The 8,931-nt window shown below is 35.3% G+C and overlaps 1 long non-coding RNA gene across 1 annotated transcript; it reads left to right on the forward strand.

The window, feature by feature from the left end:
- Positions 1 to 299: 299 nt before the first annotated feature.
- On the forward strand, positions 300 to 2,800 carry LOC141544073 (uncharacterized). The gene is made up of 2 exons (XR_012482535.1): positions 300 to 781; positions 2,430 to 2,800. It is a non-coding gene; the product is annotated as an uncharacterized LOC141544073 (long non-coding RNA).
- Positions 2,801 to 8,931: the final 6,131 nt, after the last annotated feature.

Raw genomic sequence — 8,931 nt, forward strand, 5'->3', positions numbered from 1 at the left:
CCAGGAAGTGTCAAGTGTCTGAGACCAGATTTGAACTCGGGTCCTCTCACTGAATTCAGGGCTGGTGCTCTATCCACTGCACCATTTAGCTGCTCCTTTAATTTTTCTTTTTAAATCTATCCAACCTTAGTTGAGGAAAATGTGATTGTGGCTATTCAGAAAAAATGTGCTTCACCATCGAAGGGCAAATTCAAAAGAGAAGTTCCAGAAACATTTAATCATTGATTCCATTGTTGAATGAGTGTACAAGCTTTTGAGAACCTATAGGGGGCAGTTTGCTAAGAGTATATAGAGAATATTGGAGTTGTAAAGTGCTTAGCAGATTGCCTGGCACATAGTAAGCGCTATATAAATGTTGGCTATTATTATTAATTAAAATATCTCAGAAACTCCAAATTTATTTGCATTCAATAAGGTTACAAAATTTTTGGCATATCCTTGGAAAAGATAATAGCATTTATTTTGCTTTTAAAGATTCACAAAGTGCTTTATAAATGTTACTTGATCCTTCCTACCACTCTGAAATAGATGCTATTATTGTTATTTTGTTGTTCAGTTGTTTCAGTCATGTATGACTCTTCATGACTCCGCTTGGGATTTTCTTGGCAGTTGCTGGGATGGCTTAACATTTCCTTCTCCAACTCATTTTACAAACAGGCCAATAAGATTAAATGATTTGCCCAGGATCACATAGCTAACAAGTGTCAAGGGACCAAATTTGAACTCTGATTGAGTCTTCCTAACTACAGGGTTGGTACTTTATCCACTTGGCCACCTAGCTGCCATTGTCATTTTAAAGATAAGGAAATCAAGGCTGAGCTAGGATCCAAGGCAAGATCTGAACTTAGATCCTCCTTATTCCAAATCTAGCACTCAGCCCACTATTAATCTTAATTTTCTTGTGTGCATATGAAAAGTAAAATATAGAATTTATTTCCTTTCATATTGAATGGGGGAAGGTTTCCTGAAAGTCCAACTATAGGTGGAATGAAAATAATTAGGAACCCTGGAGAAAAATTCTCCATTTTGTAAGAAACCTTTCCCATGTCTCTTTATTTTCACTGCCTTACTTCTGAGAATACTCTTCAATCTAAGTAATATGTATTTTGTTTACACATAATTGTTTTCATGTTATCTACTGCATTACACTATGAGTTCTTTGGAAGCCATAATTTTTGGGGAATGGTGGTGGTGCTTTGTATCCCTAGCACTTACATAATGCCTAGCTTATAGTAGACATTTAATAAATGGTAGTTGACTTACTGACCCTTGGTGCAATTAGAGAGATTTTTTGGTAGTAAAATCATCTTTGCTGACAAACAGCAAAAATAGCATTTAAAAAAAATATATTTTAAAGATAGACCTCTCCCAAGCTTTATGGGTTAGTTGAGGGAAGCACTTTTCCAATCTGTCTTTCCTAGAAATTCCAGAATTGAGTCACCTGCAGATTTTTAATATCTTATTTTCATGAAAGCCCTTTTGTTTAGCCTGTCCCCTAACACAGAATTCTGCTTCCTCTACTCTCTATTTTATGTCTCCAGTTAGTAAATCAGGAAACTTAAACATTTACTATGCATCAGGCTCAATGATAAGTATTAGAGATTAAAAAAAAAGTCCCTGATTTCTTGATTTCTAGAAGCTTAATATCTAAGAAAGCTGAAAATCTGTGTACCCATCTTGAGGAATAGGAGGGGATGATGAGGACCAGTTCAAGGACTGCAGCTGGTGGAAAAAGAATTGGCTGGCCTGGGGGCCTTCTTTAAATGGAGACTATGAAATATGTCCAGCTAGCTCTTTGATCCTTCACTCCTCCTTGAAGTAGAGGGGTTGGGATTAGTGATGAGACTGGAGTACCAAAGTTGATGAAGTATGTAAGGATTTCCATGTATGAAAGGAAGTTTTTTGGTGATAAAGTTTCCTAAGAACATGATAGTATCAGAGTCCAGGCAAAGGAATATAGGCAGTGGGAATTACTGCTTAGCAATTCTTATATTCAACTTGTATTGTTTTTTCATGTTTCTCCCTCTTGGTCTCCCCAGAGATTGCTGTACTAGTCTATTAGTAATCAATCCATCTCTGTTAGAAATAATGTATCTTGCCTAAGTGAATTAGTAAATCAAAACATTAATGCCTTAATGAATCAACAATGAATCAAATCAATTCCACCAACATAAAAATTCTACCATATGCTAGGATTTTATGTTTTCTCTCTTTGTCTCCACCCACTGAAACTGGGCATCCTAAGACCGTAGCTTTACTTTAGATTAGGCTCATCCTTTTCTACTTGAGGGCTAAAGTTTCATATATTGTTGTTCAGTTGTTTTTCAGTTGTTTGATTCTTCATGACTCCATTTGTTTTTTTCTTGGCTAAGAACTGGATTTGTTTGCCATTTCCTTCTCCAGTTCATTTTACAGGAAGAAGCAAACAGTGTTAATAACTTGGCCTAAGGGTTAGTAAATCTGAAGCTAGATCTGAACTCTGGAACATGTCTTCCTGACTCCAGACTTGCCCTTACCCACCATACCACCTAGCTGTCCTTGCAGTCTCACCAAAGGAGGGGCAAAAATGGCTCATTTTGCTATTTTGAAAGTTATTATATAAAACATAATTGTTAATATATTCATAATTAGAAAGCTTTACCAGAAATAGTTCCTGATGCTCTCAATTATGAAATTTCTTAACAGAAATTTACATCAAATATTTAAAATCTGTGCATTTACCCAGATGGCTACTAATACCCTCTCACTATTCCTTTTTGCCTATAAAAAACTGAAGATAAAGATTTACATACAAACTGAAGATACTGTGTAATGTGATATTTTAAAAGTTCAAGAGATGTTGTTTTATAGACATAGTAATTAATCATTTTAGTAATCTAACATTTTAATAAGTCTGTGGTATTCTTGAATGCTAAAGACCATCAAAGTGATGGCTTTACTGCTTCTAAGCCCTTGGGAAGAGGGTGGCAATGAACTCTTCAAATGGTTAACAATAAGAGAATGAATATTGAAATGAGAAATGGGCTCACTCCAAAGAGGGGCTGGGAGAGGGATAACTTGTCACTCCTGGCAAAGAGATTATCTCTGTACTTAGACCACTTCCAGCCTTGGGTAATTTACACAGAGCTTCTCAAACTTTTTCCACTTGTTACCCTTTTTGTTCAAGAAATTTTTATAGATATATGAAATAGGCATACAAATTAAATGTATTGATAATAAATCATAATTTCTCTTGACCTTCACATTCAGTTATGAGACACCCCATAGGAGATCACAACCCACAGTTTTAAGAAATGGTATCTATTCTAGACAAAGGGTCTACCTCCACTCAGACTTGCTCGAGTGGACACAATAGGCAGGAATTCTCCTTAAATAAAATGGGCTAGGTGGGATAAATTTTTGCAGAGGTCAGTAATGATGAGGTAATAGGGAACCTCAAAATGATGAGGTAACTTGAACCAAATCATGAGATAAATACCTAATAATGAGGTATATACCTCATTAGGATTAAGTGAGGTCTAGTGGCAGGATTCGGGGTAGAGGAAGTCACATGGAGCTCCCCTGCAACCCCCTTAGGATTCGGCGCAAGGATACAAAGTTAAGTCAGGTCTAGTGGCGGCGAGAGTCCCCTGTAAATGAATTTACAGGCTGAAAACCTAGATGGGTAAAAGATGTTTATTGCCAGGTTTGGAAGCAAGGTTAAGGTCTGGTTAGTAAAAGGCATTAGATAGAGGAAGATAAACGCCGAAAGCGGCGGGGACAGAGAATCTCTGATGCAAGCATCTTAGCTGGCATCTTTCAAATTTCTGAACCCAAGATGATTCTAGCTTTGCTCTTTTTATCTGCTTGAAGAAGTAATGGGCGGAGCTCAGGTTAATTCCTTGAAGGCCGGATTTTTGGCGGGCTTTATCCAAGCCAGCTCAGATCCAGTGGGGGGGCTGGGTACAGCCCAAACTAGTTCTGACCACATCTTGTATCAAAGGGGGCTGAAAACCCAAACCAATTGGGGGCTGGGTACAGCCCAAACTGGATCAGATACAGATCTTTTCCCTTAGGAATATCTTGTCCCAAAGGTAGATCAGACAAGGAATCTTAAAGGGGCTATGCCCGCTACAAGTAATATCCTTCAAAGGCTGGGTTTTGAATGAGGAAATAGAACAAAGGAAAAAAAAATCTGGATTTCCTCTATAATTGGTCATTAATATTCATTTTGCTCAGCAATACCGAATAGTTAGGATTGTTTGTAGGGAAAACTTTTTCAAAGCCACAGATTAAATCAGAAGTTATAACTTTAAAAAAGTATATAGCTATTTGCAAGAGAAAAGGAAGTTGTAAAACATAACATCACTTTAGCTGCCTTTTGGATTTGTCTTCAGTTCTTTTTCTCTTTTTTTTTCCCCCCTCTCTTGATCTCGTCAGCTCCCTTGGATCTAATTATTTCTATGTAGAATTCTCAGATCTATCCAGACCTGCCTGGTCTTTCTTCAGAGCTTCAGTTATCCATTACGAATTGCCTATTGGGCATTTCAAATTAAATATCCTGTAGACATCTGAAACTCAATATGTACAAAACACATACTCCAAATGATTTTTCCCCTTAAGCACCCCTCTAACCCAAACTTCTCTATTACTATTGAGAATAGTACTATCCTTTGATTATGGAAATATCCAAGAATTCATTGATAAGGTACTGTTGCTAATCATATACATCAACACAGAGGTATTTTAGTAACCAATTTATTAATATTTGGAGCTTAGGTTCTTGGTATCTAAAATGATTACTGAACAACTAACAGAATTTTAAATAAGTTTTGTATAGTTTTTAGTTAACAGCAAGAATGAAATGATTAGAGTTGTGCAGCAGCCTAAAGGAAAGGTAAAGGTTTTTCACATTTCAAAGACAGATTTATAAATAAAAGCTAGCAAAAGGAAAATTTATATCAGGTAAATTTGTAAATTGCTCGGCAAAAATTAAGAGGAACTATTGTGAAACTTAAAATTAAGAGGGAAATGCTTTTCATAAAAATTTACCAAAATATTTTTGCCCCTCACCAATTAACTGGGTTAAATTTTTAAAAATCTTGGCTAAATTCCATACTCAAAAACTTCTTTTTGAAATTATTTTCTCATTATGTAACTTTCTTTAAAAGAAATAAAAAATGATAGTTGTAATAGAGCTAATAGAAAAGAAATAAAAAAACTTATGACACATTCTAGGAACCCATCTTCACACCTCAGTTATTATCCACAAATACTCACAGGAACACCACATAGCCAATCAGTTTCCAAATTTATTTTTACATCCTCTTTTGCATGTCTCCTGTGTACTCAAATGTTTTAGGTTAGAGTTTGGCTTCAATTTCTTATCATTTTGAACCAACAATAATTGTTTTAATCTAGTACTGAATTAGAAAAAAAATTAATTTGAAAAAATGAAAACTCAAAAATACCACAGGGAAAAATGTAAGGGAAAGATATTTAGTAGCACTAGATTTTAAACTATCTTATAAGGTAGTCATTAAAAATTTTTGGTACTGGCTAAGAAATAGAAAGGTAGATCAATGTAATAGATTAAACATACAATTTACAGTAGCACATAAACAGAATAACTTTATTTGACAAGTATTAAAGACTTAAAATTTTAAGAAATTTTAGGAATTTGGTTAAAAAAATTGTTGGGAAAACACTATGGAAAGCAGTATGGTAGAAACTGGACATAGACCAATACCTTACACTATTTACCAATATAAGGTCAAAATTGATACGTGACCTACATATAAAGAGAGATTTTAAAAGAAAATGAGAAGAATGGAATATATTATGAAGAATTTTTGAATAAAGATAAAAAATAAAGTTAGGTGTAAAAATATTATTTTGATAACATTAAATTAAAAAGTTTGTATATAAAATTATGTCAAGATTAGAAGGAAAGCAGAAAAGGAGGCAAAAAAATTTATAGACAATTTATCACAAGAAGGTCTCATATCAAAAGCAGGTATAGAATAATTTTACACATACATACACTGCTATTTGTGTCTAATGGTAGCTATCTCCATGGTAGGGTAAATTTTACATGATAATTTTGTTGTACGTTTGAAAAGATTAATTGTGTTTAGATTTGCCATTTCATGTACAACTGTTCAAAAATTATTGTTATAAAATTATATTTAAATATTTAAATTAAAAATGATTATTTTATGGAAATGCTTGTTTTATTTTTTAAATACATATTAATATAAAAAAGTGGGGAAAGAAAAAAAGAATTTTCAAAGGGAAATTCAGTGTTGGAATGGTGATGTTATTCTCTGGACTTTGACTAATACCATTTTTTGTTCTTTGTTTTTGTAAAGGAGCAGTAAGGTTATGTCTTGACTTGTCATGAATTAGATTTAAGTGAGGCAAGTTGTACCAAGTCATCAATCTTACTTTTTCTTCCAGAGTCATTAAAGTCCAATGGCAAGTCAAAAGTCATGGAATGCAACGGATGACCTTGAGATCTTCAGTGTTTGACCTTGAGATCTTCAGTGTTTGACCAAGCTATAAGTGCTCTAAAGCCCCTGCTTTAACTGGCTTTGTGGCACTAAAATATATTATTCTCATTAGCCCAATCTGCTGGGAAGTATTCATATGTTTAGCTCAGACATTCTCCTAACTCACTGACAGGTTAGAAGATTGTTTGTTACCCTTAGCCTGGTTTAGTCCATCTGCCAAGATGGTTTTACTAGAGTATGGCCATTGCACAGTCACAGCTTCTTGAAGCCACAGGTGAGAGTAGGGTGAAGGTGGATATCAACTAAAAAGGGCTCAACAATCCCTCAAAGCAGAGGTACTAGTTCTCCCTGAATATTCCATGTATCCCAGCGATTCCACAACTATGCTTCAGTTAACAACTAGCTGGAAAAAACTTAAATCAGTTTTCAGTGAAACATTTATTCAGATTGTGTAGCAGGTACAGTAGTTACAAATCTCTGGGGTAAATTTCCTACAGTGTCCTCTGGAAGAAAGGGCTTAAATTTAACCAGGCACTTCTCCCCACATATGGAAATAAGTGTGGTAAAGGCAATTCCTAACTCTTAGAAGTCATTTTTCTGTTCATATAAGACCCAAGGTGAGTGTCAACTAGACAGAACTGGCTTTTTAGTCTGTGGATAGCCAGAGCCGAATAGAGCAGGCTACAGACAGGAGAATCAAGAATCAAACAGAAGTTTAATTTCAAAATGAGGAAAATGGCTTGCAAGCATGGAAGCAAAGTAGATGTGCCGGGGCCCCATCCCTACGTGGGGGACCCATTTTAGTGTGGCCAAATCGCAATATTTATATTATACCAATGGCTCACAGTGAATTGTAGCCCTGACAATGAGGGATAACAGCAACAATGTGAAAAATTTGATTCATAGCAAGGTTTCATGACTGGAACTTGTCCAAGCTCAGAGAGCATCTGGTTCTGGTCAAAGCAATAGATCATTCAAAAGGTGAGTGCGAAGAATTGTTATTATACCAAGCTCAGGGCACATCTTGCTTGCTAGGCCTTAATTCTGGAAAACAGGGTGTTTTCTAATAATTTTGACATGAATTTCTGTTACTCTTTATATTCTGACTCTTGAGAGGAAATGAGAAGGAAAGCTGTTTCTTTCCTTAGGTCTCTATTTCCCAGCCTTTCTAGAGAGTGTGCTTCCTGATGGATGTAATGCTTCCTATTGGTTCAGTAACTGATGATGTGGTTGGTGGGCAAGGGAAGGAAGCAGAAAAAAAAATTTCCCTTCCTACTTTGCTCCCTCTGATACAGGTGCAAAAGACTTTATAGTTCTCTGCTCCTATCATCCAGGACTCAGCAATTTAAAGATGGAGAAATGTGATTAACCTTTCACTGAGTTAATCTGTTCTTTTTGACACAATCAAAGAAATGTTTCCACCTTATAAAGAGATCAGGGCATGGTATGGATTTTGTTGATCCGTTAATATCTCATATGGAAATATATACATTTTATAAATATATCTCTGTGAATATAGCTAGAGGAATTTATCCTTAATCTCCCCACCCCTTTTGATATAGACACAGAATATATTAGTTCAATTATAGATGTTAATTATTCCCCTCTGACACATATTAATAGTATGACCCTAGCCAAGTCACTTTGACCTCTGAGTTCCTCTTTGAGACTATAAATTGCATATTAGTTGCTAATCTACATTAGTGACTTTCTTCACAGGAATTAACATTGATGGGATTGGGATATTGGAGGTGCATTGGTTGTGAGGAGCAGTATTCTATTTAAGGTTCCTGTAAGGATTTATAAATGCAAAAGGTAAAGTGAAAGAGCACAAGGAAATGTTTGCACAATGCATCTTTGGCATAATTTACTTCTCTGTTTTCCTGTTTGGTTTCTTAACCTTCATTCATCAGAGATCCTTTTGGAAGTGTCAGCACTTCCTCTGAACACATCCCTGTAGCTTAAGCAAAATGAGTTATATGATGGACTAGAGTAGTCTATCTGCTTTGGCAGATATTGCTGTTCTCATTACTTGAGATAAAATAACTGAATGGTAAAAATTATGAGAGAACAACAGTAAAGAATTTTAGTCTGGCACTGTCTTATTTACTTTCTCTCTAGTGGAAAAGTTGCTGGGATGCAGGAAATAAATGCCATTCATATTCTATACTAGACTTCTCAAATCCGGTTGAATAAGTAAAAACAAATTTATTCTTTTGTTTAGAAATGAGATGGCAAAAAAATGTGCTATGACTTTTTTTTGAAAAATTCATTAAGTGAGCAGAATCAGGAGATCATTGTACATGGTAACAATAAAGATTATATGATGATCAGTTCGGATAGATGTGGCTCTTTCCAACAATGAGATGATTCAGATCAATTCCAATAATCTTGTGATGAAGAGAGCCATCTACACCCAGAGAGAGGACTGTGGGAACTG

The sequence above is a fragment of the Sminthopsis crassicaudata genome, chromosome 5 (assembly GCF_048593235.1).
Source record: "Sminthopsis crassicaudata isolate SCR6 chromosome 5, ASM4859323v1, whole genome shotgun sequence".
NCBI lineage: Eukaryota > Metazoa > Chordata > Mammalia > Dasyuromorphia > Dasyuridae > Sminthopsis > Sminthopsis crassicaudata.